Source organism: Onychomys torridus, chromosome 9 (genome assembly GCF_903995425.1).
Source record: "Onychomys torridus chromosome 9, mOncTor1.1, whole genome shotgun sequence".
Classification (NCBI taxonomy): domain Eukaryota; kingdom Metazoa; phylum Chordata; class Mammalia; order Rodentia; family Cricetidae; genus Onychomys; species Onychomys torridus.
Window position 1 is genome coordinate 22284580 of NC_050451.1, and position 19188 is coordinate 22303767.

The 19188-nt window shown below is 39.3% G+C and overlaps 1 protein-coding gene across 1 annotated transcript in view; it reads right to left on the reverse strand.

Moving 5' to 3' along the window:
- The window catches only part of Synpr (synaptoporin), a 341260-nt gene that overhangs the window by 314747 nt on the left and 7325 nt on the right, over positions 1–19188 (reverse strand). The gene's annotated exons all lie outside the window — the stretch shown is intronic.

Genomic DNA, 19188 nt, shown 5'->3' on the forward strand with positions numbered 1-19188 from the left:
CCATGTTCTCCTTCCCTTCCAACCACACCTCGACTCTTACCATAGGCTCATTCAGCCTGCCTCAAACCAGCTAACAGTTAACAAAATTTTGTTATTTTAAACATGAGTGTATAAATACTTTAGGCAGCTGCTCAAAATTCACAATACACATTTAATACTTTATTTTTATACCTAAGCATTTTTATAACTAAAAGGCATCCAAAGCATTATCTATTCATCCAAAGTCATTTACCAATCATCACAATAGAATCCTAACACTGTCCTTAATAAAACTATGTCTACACAACATCAGGAGAGAGTTGATGCAGGAAGGGTTGGCTTCTTGGCTTCCCCATTTTTGTAGACTTGCTCAAGATAAGTGATTGAAAAGTGAAAAGATCAAAACATTTCTTCGCAGACTGTTCCTTTTTTTCCACTAAAGCATAGCCCCTCCAATTTAACAGAACTGTTTCTGACATTCTACATCTATCTTTGCCAATGTGGTAGAAAGCAGGGTCTAGTTTTCAAAACTACAGTCATTTTCTTTTCTTGAGCATGTTTTCTAGTGGCAGAACCAGAGACAGAAATTCCAGAGTTCTTGGTCTAACTGGGCATGTTCTCCAGGAGCTTAGGGAGGCTTGAGGTGGTGGTGGTAAGGGTTGGAGGGAGGTGTATGATGGGGTGAGGGGTGAGCTAGAACAGGAGAAGAAGAGAAACAAGGCTGTAGCAGTTCACCTTCGGTCTATCTTCAGCCTGGCCCATGAGCCCTCTGCACTGGGATCTCCAGCAGAACCAATCTGCTGCAGGCCTGGAACCTTTGGTACACTGTGTTAGATTTGAACCACCTGTTGGCGATCTTAGAGCAACTTGTGAACTCCAAGGTGAAGTGGTATCCAGTCATTCAAAGACAAATCCTTCAGGAAGCGGCAACTATAACCTGATGATAGCCAACATTCACACCAGCTAGGGAAGAGAGAGAGAGCTATGAACTGCCCTGTCTGGGCACAAAGTTCTCTACAATTACTTCAGCTGTAAGTATACCTAAAGGTTGGTACCAGGTTAGTGAATATGAACACACAATAACCTTTTGTTTTTTAAGCCAAAGAATTTGAGTTAAGAATTCTGTGTCAGAATTATCTTAGAATAAAGACAAGAGAGAGACAACATATGTTCTAGAAATCATATTCATAACATATGCAGCATTTTAAAGAGGGTCTCTAGGAAATGCACTTTTTAAATTAAAAACCCAGTTGCTGAAGTATACCTTGCAAGGCATCATCTGGAGGTGGGTCATGTTTCCACCTCTGTTTCTCCATCCTTCAATTTCCATCAGCCCCTCTATGAAGAGCTCTTTGAAACTGGAAAGCACCATGAATCTGTCATCAAAACAAATGGAAAACCCATCCTGATGCTGCCATTAAGAATACTCATCATTTGATGCTGATTTCAAGGCAAAGTACCTCTAATGATTAATAAATTCTACAATGCTATGTTTAAAACATGGTAGCACTTCACCCTGCAGCTCAGAAGATGGGCTGAGGACTAGGGTCTCCAACGCCTAAATGACTGTCACCACCCACAGAGAGATCTCATCTGCAAAAGTGCCTCAATAATTGTGAAACTATGGCCATTACTCCCCTGGGCTCTGTGCTTGGTGAGTGATTACTAATCCCCTGAGACTCAGTTCCCTACACCTAGCATTTTTTCATAATTTAAATAGTATTCTCTCTCTCTCTCTCTCTCTCTCTCTCTCTCTCTCTCTCTCTCTCTCTCTGTGTGTGTGTGTGTGTGTGTGTGTGTGTGTGTGTGTGTGTGTGTGTGTGTGTTTATGGAGACAGGTTTTCTCTGTGTAGTTTTGGTGCATGTCCTGGGTCTTGCTCTGTAGATCAGGCTGGCCTCGAATGCACAGAGATCTGCCTGGCTCTGCCTCCCGAGTGCTGGGATTAAAGGCGTGCGTTAACCACCACCTGGCAAAAATCATTATCTTGTAAGTGAGGGACATAAGAAATTTGAATGTAGAGGTAAAGAATACTGAATTTGGAAAGTGTTAGGCAGAGATAAACATGGGAGTTTGGAGAAGGGGAAGGGATGGAGAGGATAGTTAACCAAAACTTAGGAGACATGAAAAAGTATATGGAAATCTGTTACTTTGTAAGCTAATCAAAAACAAAGAAAATGATTAAAAACGTTACTGTCAACGAGGGAGAAACTTCTCACCCATTCATTGCCATCGTTTGTTTGTCTCCCCCACAATCTTGCCTCATCTCTGTGTACTTCCTTTCTCCCCCAAACCTGCTGTAGGACCCTAGCTCAAAAGTGTAAGGCAGGGGTTTTATCTACTTTTAAGATTATGGGCCAACAAAAATAATATTGGGCATTTGAACCGTGAGGACAGAGTAAAACTAAGGGAAGATATTTCTCCCTGTATCCAAATAAACTGATAAGAGACTTAGAGAAGGAGTGGAGGGGGAACTCAGACCTAAGAAGGCCCAGGAAGACACCCAAAGTGCTCCCTCATTTCTTCAGCTCCCAGATTTCTTTTCTGATTGATTCCTTTACTGACAACCTCAATTCTTTTTACTACAGACTTATTCTCCCTGAGCCCAACTGAGTGGTTGCTGCTCCTTGCCACAAACTGATGGCTGACAGGTGAAGGATAAGGATGGACCTAGCTGCTTTAAGTATAAATTCAGTTGAAGCCAAGTGGAAAGAAAATTCAGCAGCTTTGCAATTCAGTTGTTATGTATCTGTACTGGAGACAATAGCCCTCTCCTCAAGATCCACTCTCTTGTTCTGTCTTTACAAGTTATACTGGCAGTATCACATGCCTGGGCATAAAGCCACATTTCTCTGTTTCTTTTCCAGGAGGGCATTCTGGTAACACAGCTATCCCTAACACATGTCTCACACTGGTCCACAGACGCTCCCTGCTGTCCATGGTGCTGGCCTTTCTTCAGTGCCCTCAGTATGGTTTCATTTCCATTCTGGGCCCTGTGGCTTCTACATTCCCTTGCCGGTTTTTACTATCATTACAAATTCCCATTCTTTCTTTCTTATTTCACAGTCCACTACGGAAGAAGTCAAATGAAAGCCAAAGCCAGCTTCTCCAAGACCATCTGTGGTGAGTAGGGATGGACGGACGTGCAAACATACCTCTCTTCTCTTTGTCTCCAAGTCAGGAAATTCTGAGAGGTATTGCCTGTGCTACTCTGAGCTCCCAGTTTAAACACCAGTTTCCCTAGGGGGTGACAACTCCATTAAATATCTTCATATTGGTTTATCACCTTCTGCATTTCACTGCTTTGGTCATTCATTACTGCTAACTGGGATCATGTCTTAATAATTTAACCCGAAAGACTTAAGTTTGCATATTCTTTTATTTATGTGTGGATGTGGTATAGGTGCATGTGATTGTATGTATGGGTGCATATGCCTATGAGAATGTAGTGTGTCACTCTCTATCACTTTCTGCATTATTTCCTCCAGAAAGGGTCTCCTACTAAACATGGAGCAAAGCCAGTCACTGCCAGGGATGGCATATAAGATTGCTGATGTGCTGCCAGCAGATTGGAGAAAAGGGGACCCGACATTGTGGACCATCCCCTCCAGATCTTCTGCTTAGCACGCCTCTAGAGGGCCAAGGCAGAAATGCCTACATGTCCCAAGGTCATGCTTTATGGCATGCACATGTCATGCCCTCCTCCATATAAATATTTCTTGTAATACTAGTCTTTTTCTTCTATCTGATCTTCATGTTCTGTGTTCTTAGACCAACGGCGATTTCTGTGATATGGGAAAGGAGTGAAGTAAATTTCACAGGAAATTATACAGAGATGATTACTCAGGCTGGGGTTAAGGCAGTTATGCAGTTTATGGAAAAGAACCTGCAGCCTGGAGAAGATTTTTAGGCTTGGATAAACTGTACCAAATGTATGGTCAACTATAGCACATAGTATGATGTGTATCAACACACTGGACTTAAATTGGCCATGATGAATAATTCAGTTTCTGAGGATATTCCAAGGACAATGTGTAAAACTTGAGACCCTAAAGGGAATTGGCTGAAGACTGTGGATGGAGTAACATATAGATGGGATGACAAACTGAAAGTGTGGGAACCTACAATAGGAGTACAATAGTGGACTCCACCAAGAAAGGGAGATGGCAACTTTAATTCAGATACTTTTGATTCCTCCTGAAGGAGTGTGGAGACAATGTGACATCTGATGGAGTGATTGCTACAAGCTTTATTGGGTTCTTAGATTGAAAAGAGCTGCCAGGAAAGGTGAGCTTCTTTTCATAGAAGCTCTATAAATTAGATTAGGCCTTCCTTGGAATTGTTGGACATAGAAGGGCAGAATTTGCTGACTTGCAGGGACAGATTTCTTGTCTGAGGTCATGGTGGACCACTAGTCACAGGGCTTGGTGTTTGCAGAGGGCTGAGGAGGAACTTAGGCAGCTACAGGGGTCTTGAGGTTGGAGCAGGCTGTGTGAGAAGGAAATGACTGTCTGGTACATTGACCACTGTTCTTATTTTTACCTTTTTTGTGAAATTGCATGTTGCTATCCTCTGGGTCAAGTGCTCAAAAGATTTTATAATCATTAATAATAAAAATAGATAATTTCTTGCTTTGGTGTTAAGTCTGGGATAGTTCCTGTGTTTAGTAAAAGATACTGAAGAATATATTGATGATTTTCTAAGAATAATTTTTGGAATCATGAGAACATTTTGTATTGGGTGATTTCTTTCTGTTCCCTCTATTCCTATGATAATAAAAGACTGAGGTCACCAGGGCAAAAGTAGAAGCTGAAGAAGCTAAAATAAGAGAAGTTAGAAAAGTATCTACAAGAAACTAAGAGAAGCAAAAAGTAAGAGAAGTTAGAGAGGGAGCTAAGAGAAACTAAAAGAAACCAAGAGAAACCAAGTGATACTAAGAGAAGCTGAAGCTAAGAGAAGCCAGGGAAGCAAAAGAAACTTAGCAACTGCAGAAGCCTGAAGTGACCTGTCAGCTGCACAAACATTGTCTCTGAGTTGTTATTGCACCTTCGAGGTATCCCATCCTTCAGACCCCCGAAACTGCTGAGGCTGGTCCCCGGCAAGTCACAACAATCTTCCTGTCTCCATTCACCAATGCACTAGAGTTATAGGCACAGGCAACCATGCCTGGTTTTTTACATGGGTTCTGAATTCAGGTACTCAGGGCTTTCGTAGCAAGCTCTTATTCATTGAACCAGCCCCTCAACATGATTTTTCTTGCTAGCTAAATCCTTGTGAAACTATTTTGATTTCTGTGTATCTCATCAAATTTCTCAGACTTGATAGTTTTTCGTCAGCCTTCCCTGAAAGACTTAACTTATTAAGAAATATTGACTATAACTATGCTAAAAAATCAGTACTTATGAATATGAAGTTCATTTGCATATGAAGAGCAAATAAGGTTATTAGATTTATATTTTTAGTTCAATATTTAAAATCAACATAAGATCATGTGCTATGACAGTGTCTCCATTTCTGACAGACTGCCTATGCATTGTGGTTCACTAATACATTAAAAAATGAAAAAACCTGAAAATTTTCTGTTTCCTAGTGACATGAAGGTGCTTATGTGACACCCATCGTAACCAACCTACTGAGTCACAGTAGCACAATTGATTATATATGGTACAGAATGATAGATGATGATCATTCATGATCTTACTAGTTTGTTTCCTATACTATACTTCTTAAAAAAAGATGTGTTTATCTATGTATATGAGTGTTCTGTCTTCCTTTAAGTCTGCATGACAGAAGAGGGTATCAGATCCCACTATAGATGGTTCTGAGCAACAATGTGGTTGCTGATTTGAATTCAGGACCTTTTAAAGAGCAATCATTGCACTTAATCATTGAGCCACCTCTCCAGCCCCCTGTACTATACCTTTTCATCATTGTTTTAAAGTATAGTCCTGCTATAACATTCACTGTAAAGCAACACATCACACAGACAGCAGCTGCTCTTGTTTTGCATCCTTCTATCTGGTGCTTGATTAATATTTTTGATTTATTCATCATGGATCCAAGCAAACAAAATATTGCTAATGCTGTGGCTGAGCTAGAAGTGAGATTTAAAATGATCAAGAACTAGAAGCTAGTGGTTGTGCTTGACCATCAGATATCCACCACATGACCACCACTGTGTGAAGAGCAAGAAACATGTGGATGCTGTGGAAGGATGTGTTTAATCAAAGGCAATAAGACCAGTGAAAGCTGTAACAGGACCTAGGTCAGGTATTTTTAATATTATTAATGACACAGAGGCACCCTAAGCAATCACAGCCAAAAGCAACAAGGAATTTATTGGCTCTGAGTGGTTTAAATGATTCAAAATGTGTTATTCGTTACATGTGAGAGTGGGTATTGAGGTTGCAAGTGCTAATTTGAAAGCAGCTGAAGAGTGTTTGAAAACTCTGGATCAGCTGATTGTGGAGAAAAGTACTTGCCAAAGCAAATCTTCATCTAGATGGAACTGGTTAGCATAGTAATGAAATCACCTAATGATGCATTGCTCAGAAGATATTCCTGCCATTAAGCAAAACATGACTGTGTGAATGTACAAAATTCATCAGAATATGGAAATACACAAAGTGTTAAAAATAAATAAGAATCGCTGAAGTTTGTAAAATTCAAATGTTACCTTTTGTCTTAGTTAGGGTTACTATGTGCCATAGTGTCTCTGCCACTGCCTGCCATGGCTGCTGCGGCTCACCATGGCTGCTTTGATGGCCAGGGCTCAGAATTTCTTATCTCTGGCCTTTCTTGAAACAAGATTCTGTTTAGCATGGATTCAAATGTCTTTTGGGTGTTGATAATATTAAAATTATTTTATGCTGTTCTAATTTATTGAAAAGCTAGCTCTGGATTGGGTTATGCCTTTCCCTTCTCTAGATCCAAGCATGCTTATTTAAAAGTCTCCTCTCTGTCCTATGTTAGGTAAGCCACCTGAATCTGTGACAGGGAAAAGAGAGCAAAGCAAAACAGAAAAAATTTACACTATTGGTTTCATTTAACTGCCTTAAATTATTGCTAAGATATAAACTTCATCTCAAGATTTGTAAAAATATTATGTGAAATTTATGTACATCAAGATTTTTAAGTTTATTGGGTTAAAAATCTGTAATAAAGAAGTTAACTTAAAATTCATTACACAGGGTTGATAGTTAGAGATCTATTTATAGGTAATCTTAAATGAATTATGTGGCATGGTGCCAGTCATCTTTGGATGTAAGGAACATGTGGCTTGCCGCCATCTTAGCTGATGACAACCATCAGGATGGCTGGCAGCCATCTTTACTAGGTTATACATGGTAAGTGCCATGTGACAGATAAGTGCCATCATGATTAAAGGTGACCATATGCTATAAACCAACCAAGGAGGCAATAGCAGGTCTCCAAGTTACTTTGCATTAGGATGGAGTTTTGAATGATAATTCTTGTCCTAAAAACCAAATCATAAGATAAAAGAAAGCTTACACAAGATAGAATTTAACAGCAGTGGTTGTTTAAGCTACAGCTCCATGTGTTCATATACAAAACATACCTCCTGCTGGCAGGTGAACTTTGTAATGAAGAGTAATTTAGGTGATGTTGGTTTTATAGGTAGGAAGGTGTCATGGAGAACACCTGAGGTTTGGCACTCTGTGGCAGGACTGGCATTTCTGGGGGAGAGCCCAAGGTAAGCTGGTGGTGGAGGTGCAGCCCAGTTGCAATGAGGGATCTCAGCAGTTTTGAAGATGCTGGCCATAAGGAACAACATCTGCAACGAAATGGAGCCAGCTGGAGCCTATAAGACAATCTGTATGTGCTGCTGAGAGGGCAGAGACAGAGAGGTAACCTAGGCCACTTGGAGGAACCCAGAGGCCTGTGAGTGAATCCTAGGTATTGAGCCTTGAGTTGTTTGCAATGTCAGAATTTGGTTCTGCCTTGTTCACTTTGTGGTTGTGCCCTGTTTCTTCCCTCTTGAAGAAAAAAATACTTTATTTTTTGCTATTGTAGGAATCCACAATTTTATTTTGATATTTTTTTAAAAAGAAAATTTTGGAGTTTTACCAAAACATGTTTTAATAAAAAAAAAAACTGGATTTTTTAAAGAAAAAATTTTAAAATACCTGTTTATAAGGTTATGGGACATTTTAAGTTTACAAAATACTTTATATTTTTATATTATGCTGTCCTTATTAATATGTAATCCTAAAAATAAATAAAAGGCCAGAGTTGGGGCTACAATTATGAGCACCAAACATTAAGCATCAGAAACTAAGATATTCCTACCTTATGATGCAGCAAGATAATGACCTAAGGAGTCTGGCAAAGAGCCTATAGAGTGTCTCTCCTAACCAACAGAAACTGACTTAAGAATGCATGTCTAGCCTCCTTGTCTTTGCTGAATTTGTCAAGCCTTAGATATTTTGAAAAACTGTGTCATACAAGAAAGTATGATATTGTGTAACTGTGCACTAAAGGACCAGGAAAGTAAGTTGCCGATCTCTCTATGGACTATATTTATGAGTTTAAGCTTTATTTTGATACTAAAAAAGCTCAATTCTAAAACTGTTATTTTTTTAAGGCTAAACCTAACAGGGATAAAATTTCAAATCCTAATCATACAAAAGTTAGTAACTTATCACAAACTTATTTAGCCTTCTGTATTTTTTTTTTTAAGTATAAGCATAAAGAAAGTAAATAAAAACAAGGAAAGTCTGTTTAAAATCAGGTATACTTAATACATGGCCCTCAAAACTTTTCAGAGATTTCCTGAATATGGCATTTAAAATGGTTAATGGAAAAATCTTTCTGTGATAGATAGACATGCCAGCTCCTAGAGGCAACCCTAAGGTCTCCAAAGAAGACAGATGTGGCACAGACCTGGATTGTGGTAACACTAACCACTGGACAAAACTGTCCCATACCTGGCCTGCTGCCAAAGCCCTGCACAACGTGGGAATACTGTTGGGTTGACTGCCCTGCCCTGCTTAAGTCGAGGTAGTCAAGTTCTCCCAAGTTTCTTATTCACAGGAAAATCTCTTGGATCTTCTGGGTCTGGCAGCCATATGCTGTCCTCTGTAGCAACTGAAAATAAAATGCTGCTCTACATGGATAGCCAAAAACCTAGGACCTCTGCCCACCCCTAGAGAAGCTACCAAGACTACAGGAATCTACTGAGGTGCCCATCCATGTAGCTGGTAAGTCTCTGGCATTTTGATTGCTACAGAGGCCATTTGGTTTATACTTTCTGCTATAATTTATCCTTCTCAGATCTCTGATAGTATTGACAGCGAATTGTAGCTTTGTTAGTTTGGCAATTACAGGAAACAGTTCCTTCCCCAAGGCTGTAACTACCTTATTAGTTCATTTCATATGTAAAAATATGGCCTTCATTTTCTAGAGCTACTAGGTCTCCTCCTGAGAAAGGCAGACAGGTTTGCCTGGCTAACAGGCTTTAGATTAAAGGATAAACAGGTTTCAGGTGTAACTCTAGCAGCTTTGCAATCACTGCTCTCGGTAATCAAACACTTGTTTCTCATGGTAAATTTTTTTTTCAGTAGCTGAGGACTGAACCCAGTGCCTTGTGCTTGCTAGGCAAGCATTCTACCACTGAGCTAAATCCCCAACCCCTCTCATAGTAAATGATTGGATAGAAAGAAAAGGTTTCAAGCTTAAGTAAGTTGTTATGGTCTATGAAAATGTTTTAAGGTATGTAAATGCAAGTTATAAAGGTTTAAGAAAATGACATCAGGTAATGAGAAATGTGTCAGACTGCTTTCCCTCTCTATGCTATTACTATACTAAGATTTCAAGTGTTCAGAGTTTTAACATCGATGAATGGAGTTCTGAAAATTTGGTAAAGCACTGAATGTGTCACATGGTCAAGATTTTAAATTTTCTTTGTCTTCTTAGTATAGACTTAAAGATGCTTCTCATTGAGCTAAAAATACCTCTGTCCAATCTATATATTCAGCCCTCTGGAGAAAGGAAAGTATGCTTATGCTTTTGAACCCAAAACCATCATTTTTGCTATGACTTGGAGACACATGTCCACTCCAGCTGTTCTACAGACCTGTTAGCTGCTTTTTCTACAATATGGATTTCAGAACAGATTACAAACAGTGGTAGTGCTAAAATATATAAAACTTTTATCTCTTTTTGTAAACAAACAGTTTATGTAAGCTTCAGAATCACAACCTGAATCCACAGGCCAAATGGACTCCAGGTTAGTACTCTGTCATGTCAATCAACAGCCCAAGCTTCCCTGTCTACTGCCTATTCCTGACAGGGAAACTCAAAATGTAAGATTTTCCTCTCAGTCTCTTAATTTTAACTTCTGTCCCTAGCCTATATCTGTTTCAGCAATTTCCACTAGATAGACACTATCCAGGAATCAACTGCAGACACAAACTGTTCCAAATGGCTGTGAGCCCTGGACTTACTGAAACTTAGTGTGATCCAGTCTAATCACTGTGATAGCTCTCTGTCTCTTCAGCAGGGTTAGCTAACCAGATGCCTCTAATGAATGCCCCATTGCCTGAATTCCCTTATGGCCTTTGGCTAGCATTTAAGTCTTTCTGGGCACTGACAACAATGTCCTAATTTCAGCAGGAAGTAGTTACAGAAGACAGTACATTGACCCTCATCATCAACAAAAGGATGGAATATTAGGTCCAAAGGAAACTCCTGGCAAAGGGCATAAAATGGCCACATTATAGTGCCTATTGGCATACCAGCACTGATTATCAGAAAGGTACCTGTTAAAACCAAGTAGACCAAGATCAAGCAACAGGTAGATTTATTATCTGAAGTAGTTCTACAATATGATGGGGCACTCAATGTGCTCTTCAGAACAAGGAGGTTATTGTGTGACTACAAAAGAAAAATATTTTTTTCTAATCAAATCACTCAGGAATCATTAGAGATAATAGAGAAGGGAAAAAAAGGCAAAATTGGACCTGAGATGAAATAAATGACTGGTTCTCATTCTCATTATGGTCTCCTCCTGGATAGTATCTCTGATATCAGCTATCACAGAACCTTTGGCCCTTCTGTTTCTGCTAATTACTGTTTGCTTTTGCTTCATTAATGTCTTAACTACATACATAAATTCCTGTCTGGGTGCGATTAAAATTATGGTTATTAGACCCCAATATAAACAGATACCCACCACAGAATCAAGGATTTGACTCACGACACAACTCAAATGTGTGTGGGGGGGGGTAGGGGGAGCGTTGATGGCTACCATTATGTTTTAAGTTGAAATTACTGTGCTTAAGACATCTATAAAACAAAAATGCCTTTATCCTGTAAGTCCCACTTGCCAAAGGACAGACAACTTTCTGGAATGCTGGGTGCTGTTCATGTAAGATAACAATCCATGTATTTTCATGTCTGTAAACAAGCTTGGTTGCCCCAAGGACATACTGAACAGGATGTACATAGGTAGGAATACAGAGGCAGGGAGAACATCAGGATGTATGCTTGCCCTTGATTAGATGAAGGCAGGAAGTATGTAGCTTTGTGGGTTTTGCCTTTATAAACTCCTGACTAATGTACTTTGATGCCATACTCTGAGAATCCCAGGTATAGGCAGGCCTCCCTAGTATTTAATAGAGCCTGCTTCACATTTGGCTCAAAAATTGTGGCAGTCATCTTATTCTCACCCATTGGAATTAACATCATAAGTTTCATATAATACAACATATGACATGCTTATATTTAAAGGGCTTTATTTATAAATTAATTAACAATACTAGATTATAATTAAATATATTTGCTTGATTTGTTTTCAAAGTTATATTAGTTTCCTAAAATGAACTGGAAAGCTATGTTGACATTATCCAGAAGGTATAGATTCATCAATTTGAGGAGAGATGATATCATTTCTGCTAGAACTGTTTAAATGAATTCACTATTGAACGCTTTTCATTTTTAATATGATAGTTTATGATTGTTGAAACGCAATATAGGAATGGAGCTATGTGAGGAGAATTCTAAGTCCTCATGAGAAGAAAACAGGACAAGAGTCTTAGGCCTCAGTTTCTTTGGGATTGTTCTTGGAATGTGCTTTCATGTCCCTCTCAGGTGTAGCAGAGAGGACTGGGTTTGCTTCACATTACCTGGTTCCACTTGCTACTGTTACTTAGATTGTCCACAGCCTGAACGCATTTGAACTTTACTCATGTGACCTCTCTTAACCCTCAAAGGATGAATTGTCTGATGCTGTAAATAAAGTTAGTTGTTGCATGAGACTTTAGTCTGCCTCATTCATCAGCTCCATTCTCCCAGGCCCTACAGCCTTTAAAGTGAGTGATATATAATGATAAATTTATTGTCTTTAGTAAAAAGTGAAGAATTTAAATGTTTTTTTTCTTAGTAACTTCCTGTTTTAATAATTTTTCTTTTACACAACCAAAACAAAACAAAACAGAACATCCAGGAACACCCAATCCTTTTGTTTTTCTAAAATGTTTTCCACCACTTGCCTAAACAACCATTGTTGTACTTTCTACAAATAAAATAATTTCAATTCAAATAGAACAACACTACCCTTTCATTTACTGTTCTAACACGACAAAACTTTTTAAAACTGAACTTGGAGCCAGGTGTGGTGGCACACAGCTGTGATCTCTACAGCTGGGAGATGGGAGGCAGGAGCATCAAGGGTTTAAGACCAGCCTCAGTGCACAGCAAGTTTTCCAAGCCAGCCAGGTCCACATGAGATCCAGACTCAAAAGAACATTGCTTTTTTTGGAAATCAAAAGAAACTCAGGGTTTGTTTTGCCTGCCACAGCAGCACTGATCACCTAACTGAGAACACTGAGTAAGTTCTGACAATCCATCATCTTGTTCATTTTGCTCAGATAGATTTTAGCCATTTATATACATTGGATCTCCACGGAGGATGAAATTTTATTTCTGCTAGGATAATCACAAAGGGTCCTTTCTAGAAGCCAAGCAGACCTGGGATCAAAGGTTATCACTGCTATTATTACATGAGCACACTGGACCACTGTTTATTTTTTGCTAAGCTTCAAATTCTTTTCCTGAAGAGAAAGAAAATGAACATGCATACATTTGTAAAAGTTGGAGTCACTTGCATAGATTTCTAAAAAAAACATATATAAAGCAGGAAGTGAGATGGAAAGGTTCTCATATTTAACTGCCTATTGGCGACCACCACAAAACACACTGCCAGAACCATAGCTTACACAAGGCCCATTGCAATCATTCACAAGTACGTCTGCAAGAACAACTGTCCATTCCCTACCTGGGAGTGGCACTAGATTTGTGATTATTCCATATAGCCAGGATAATTATTTCAAAGTATCTTTTGCAATCCTCTCCATTTTGCCTTCAATAATGTCTTCTTACCCCAACCTCCTCATGATGCTCAAATTGACTATAGCTGCCGGGCAGTGGTGGGGCACACCTTTAATCCCAGCACTCAGGAGGCAGAGCCAGATGGATCTCTGTGAGTTCAAAGCCAGCCTGGTGTACAGAGCAGGATCCAGGCACCAAAACTACACAAAAAACCCTGTTTTGAAAACAAACAAACAAAAAATTGACTATAGCTGCACGAGTGGTACAATGACATTCTTTCTAGTCTACATTTCCCAAAAGAAAACCACTAATGTTCTGAGTACCTCCAGTCTCCAACCACATTCTCATTCATAGAATTGTGCACATCTGACTCAAACACACATATATATGAGGTACAATTTCAGAAACACCAAGAATACAGGCTGAGGCTTAGACTATCACTAAAAATAAAATAAGACACAATTAGAATAAGTAAATTTAATGTGAAATGTAAAGAAAATTTAAACTATAATGGTCTAAATTTCAATTTATTATATGAAATTATTTCTCTTCTGGAAGACTGTGACAGTAATAACAACTACCTTTGATATTTTCAAAATTACATGTAGATCTGCCTATAGCTCAGATAAAGAAAGATAATGATTGTGTCTGGCCAAGTCAGGACACAGAGATCTAAATAATTTCCAATACTGAACTCACACCATGACCCAGAAAGTCAAAAGCAGCATCTTATATAAAGGTTCATGTGAACAGCTGCATGAGTTCAGCAGCTGTAGCTGTTGCTTCATAAATCAATTCTGTTTATTTACGTATTTCTAAATTAAAGCCAGACTACAATCTTCATGAAGAATGTAAAATTTCAATGCAAGCATAAAGAAGCAATGATTCAACTAGACTTCATATTATATTAGAAAAAAAATTTAATGGGCAATGATCTCTCCAAAACCACAATATTGGAGGGAAACTTCATCAGTCTTTTTTCAAATATCTTTAAAATACACAGGACTTTGAGACAGGCACTCTCCAACTAAAAAGCAGGCTAGCCAGGATTGTAGAGACTTATTGGTGGGTAAGAGTGCTTGCCATGCTGTGGTGATATATTGTGTGTGTCCCCTAATAAACTTGCTTGAGGAGACCAGAGGAGGGCATTGGGTTCCCTACTCAATCACTCTCTGCCTTATTCCCTTGAGACAGGTCTATTACTGAAGCTGGAGCTATGCTGTTTATCTTCTTTACTTTGTATCTTATAGTGCTTGGATTACACACACACACAAACACACAAACACACATACACATACACACACACACACACACACACACACACACACACACACACACACACCACCCTATTTTTAACATGGGTTCCAAGGATTCTAAGGTTTAAATTCTACATGTATAGTGTTGTTAGAATCTTAGATGGTCTTTTAATTAAAAAAAAAAACCCAGAACCAGATATGAGGGTGAAAGCTGAAAGACCAGAGAAGCAGAGCAGCCAGCCACTAGTTCTTACCTCTATGAAATCCTCAGTCTAAAGAGAGTGAGTTCCTGTTTCCTCATGCCTTATATACCTGACCTCAGCCTTTGTTTTTTTTGATGTTTTTGTTTTTGTTTTTGTGTTTTGCAAGGCTAAACAGTAAATCAATGCTAGACAAGTGCATCAGCACTGAGCTCTATGCCTTGCCCAAGCTTTAACTTCTAGATATAGGGACAGTCAATATTGGTGAGCCTTTGAATGAGAACTTTCATACATGTTTAGTTCAATTTATCTCATAATTTTGTATTCTAAATGCCCATCCCATTTTATAGTTCAAAAACTGATACGGGAATTTGTTCAAGGATTCTTAGCTGTAAGTTAAAATTTTTAATACATCTTTGATGTAGGTGAAAATCCCTAAGAAACTTGAGGCTCAGTGAAGTTGATTTGTCCAAGAACATTTCCAAGATTGATGGTTGAGCTCAAAGTTGTATGGTTCCAAATTCAGCCTATTTTCCTTTCTTTCTTTTGAGTCATGGCCCCACTTTGCATCCCTGGCTGAACTAGAACTCACTATATAGACTAGATTGACCTTGAACTCACAGCTTTGCCTGTCTCAGGAAAGATTCCAGCATGTCCGCAGTCTGTCTATCAGGTGCAAGCAAAACCATCAGGTGAGGTCAATGTAGAAAAGCAGAGCCAAGTTGTCTACAGTCAACCAGATAGGTGGATGAGCACTTCCTGTTAGCACCATGGAGGAATGTCTTCTCTGGCATGCAAGTCCTCCAAATAACAAAGCTAAGGAGTCATGGTTCTCACACACACAGGAAGCAGACAAAATTCACTCATTCCCCATCACCAGTGATGGAACGTATTTGGCTTAACTAATTTGCTGAACATCCAAAGAAATCTAAGTGTTTATAATCTTACAAAATTCACTCATTCCCCATCACCAGTGATGGAACGTATTTGGCTTAACTAATTTGCTGAACATCCAAAGAAATCTAAGTGTTTATAATCTTGCTAAGTATCTAGAGATTTCCTAAATTCCCCAGATGTCTTCCTGAGCATATGTCCATAACAGATTTTCTGAATTTGAATTTCTTTAAGGAGTGGACTAGTGAATGAATATTCTATAAGATATACAAAATAAATAAATTTTTTCTGAAGAAACAGGAATATTTTTGATTAGTAAGAAAGTCCCTGAGAAGCTCTTTTGAGGGCTCTTAAAATTTAAATTTTGTTTTATTTTCTGGTTGCATTTGATAGTAGAAAGGAAACTGACGTAAGAATGAAAAGAAAAATTTGAATTCCTAAGGTCTTGTATTTTATTAGTAGGTGATAAATACAGATGTAGATATGTGCCTTTTCTATTATTGTCAGTAGGGGAAATCACTGATGCTCTAGATCTAGGCATGAATGAGGATTCTATTCATAGAGAGAATTCAGGAAGATTATTCAGGCCATGGAGTTTGGTGTTGGATTAGATTCACATCCTTTATTACTTACTAGTTGTCTGCCTTTTGGCAAATGATTTGACCACTCTATTTATAAACAAGGTTATTAATTAGTCCTCAGAACATAATGAAAATAAAATAAATCACTAACAGCAATTGGAAATCTGCTTGTAGCCACATATTAGAATTAATCCTATTTGTGTGTGGTTTATGGTCATCCCACCATGCACCTTTTTCCAGTGGGAAGACAATAGAAGCAAACACACACACACACACACACACACACACAAAGCATCACTGACATAACAGTACTCATTGAGCAAACTGTTTATACAGTACTTGTTTGGAGAGACTTTATTGAAACTGTAAGTACAGCATCATCAATAACAAGGTCTTCCCTAGGTCCAGTCCCACAGCTGTGGTACTGACCAGACACTGCTGAAGGTTTTGCTAAAATTCAACCCTTACAAGCAAGCCAAAGATGTGACACTTCTGACACTCATTTGATTGCAATGGACCAGTGAGGATTCTACAGCTTTAAAAAATAAAATAAAATAAATACAAATTAAAAAGGGCCAGAACTCTAGCACATGGCTGATTCCAAACCCACATTTCTTCAAGCCTCAGGTGGATTTTGTTTATCAAATAATTCCTGTTCTCCTTCATGAAACAGACAGCATTTGTCACATGGAGCAAGCCAATGATATTTCTACAAATTTTCTGTTTTCTAGCACATCAATGAACAACACACACACACACACACACACACACACACACACACACACACACATACAATCATACAGACTCCACACACACACTCAAATACAACACAATACATAAACACACACCCCACACACAACATACACATTTTCTTTGTCCAGTCATCTGTTAGAAGTCATCATTTTTAATAATTTATTTTATTTTTATGTACATTGGCATTTTGCCTGCATGTATGTCTATGTGAGGGTGTCAGATCTTGAAGTTACAGACAGTTGTGACCTGTCATGTGGGTACTGGGAAATGAAGCTGGGTCCTCTGGAAGAGCGACACTGAGCCATCTCCCCAGCCCTGGAAATCATCTTTTTACCCACTACATACAGACTTATCAGACCTGTTTTGCTCATAACTTTAAAGATGGCCCTCCTACCACTCCATTGGAAAGGATGGTCTAGAGGAGAATGGCTTGACTCTCATGACCCTTTAAAATCAAGCCACAAGTGACAGAATAACAGTGGACATTGGGCTTGTGGGAAATGAATTTATACACTAGTTTATTGGCTTATGATATGGCCTGCAGTTGATAGTTGGGTTAAACTGAAAAAATGATCAGCTAAGGCCATTGCATTCCATCCTCCAGGGTGTCAGATGAGAATCCTGGTTAGAATGAATAAGAACCAGACAGAATATGTGCACAGGGAAAGCAGCTCAGTGCCCAAAATACTGCAATGGCAGCCACCTTGCTAAAGGACTCTTGCTGTTTGGGTCACTGAACACTGAGCTATGAGCCTGGGCCTATTTCAGTCCTTGACTATTATTTTTATAAGGGTTTTCTTCTGTTACTAGCTGGTGAGAATGTCTACACTGTACCTCTTCAACATTTCACTCAGTTTATTTGAGTTAATCTCTTTTCCAACTAAGACTAACAGCTTAATATATACTTCTATGGAGTCCTTACAATTCTTCACAACAGATTTCATGAAGGCTATGTTCTCTAGAATTCACTCATTCATCCTCCATTCTGTTTCTCTCTTCCCTCCTTCCCTTGCTTCTTCCATCTAAATTGAGTAGCCCCCAGGACCTGGGAGCTATAGAAGCATTAGCAGATGTTCTTGGAGTCAGCCCTTCTGTATACCAAGAGCCGCACTACATCTTTAAAATGAGCAGATGAATATGATCACAGTTTGCTTTGGCTTGAATGCAAATTCACCACTGAGGAGTGTGCTCTAAACTCCCTTAAGAAGTCAGCATCACCCAGCAATGCCTCCTATCCATGCTGACACCCAAATGAAAAATAATTCACTACTCAGTTGGGGTTGGGGAAGAAGGGAAATGGAATGGTCCAAACAGAGGAACTGACATGTGAGAAAGCTACCTGCTCAGCAAGAAACCATCACCAGGGCCTCTGAATGGCCAAATGTCTGAGAAGTGAAAAACACGTACAGAACAGGAAACAGGCTTCAGATAGAAGAGGAGAAGGGTGATCTGGACACTCTCCTGTGTGCCTGTTTGTTTGGGTGATGCATTAGTCTCAACTTTCTCTTTTGTGTGTCTCTGCATGTATGCATGTGTACTTGTCCATGAACGGTGTGTGTGTGTGTGTGTGTGTGTGTGTGTGTGTGTATGTGGGAGCCAGAGGACAGTCTTGTATATTTGTTTGTTAAGCATCATTCACCTATACTGATTTATTTACTTTTGAGACAGGATCTCTCCCTCGCCTGAAACTCATCCAGTTAGGGAGGCTGATTTGACTGAAGAGCAAGCCCTAAGGATCCTCCTGTTTCCAACACCCATTGTGGGGATCATAAGCACATGCCACAATGCCCAGCTTTTTCCATGGCTTCTGGGATCAAAGTGCAGAACGAGCACCTTACTGACAGAGCCATCCCCGTGGTCTGATCCTCCCTCACTCTTGTAACTTCTGAGGAGTCTGAAGCAAAGAACAAAAGGTGGAGGCTGTTTAAGAAAGAAGGATTCTGCCCTGTGGGGAGCAGAGCTCAAGCTCGCATGCCTCTGACGTCAGCACATCCTCCATCCAGCAGCCCTCTGTGATTGAAGCCACCATCTGAAGCACCCATCACAGAAGCACACTCAGTCACTCACTGTGGACACACATTGTTCCTTTTAAAATTTCTGACACTGTGGGAAGACAGGCAAGGGGTGTTCTCTCCAGTGTTCAGGTGAGGAAACACTCTCCCAGTAAGGCTAAGCTA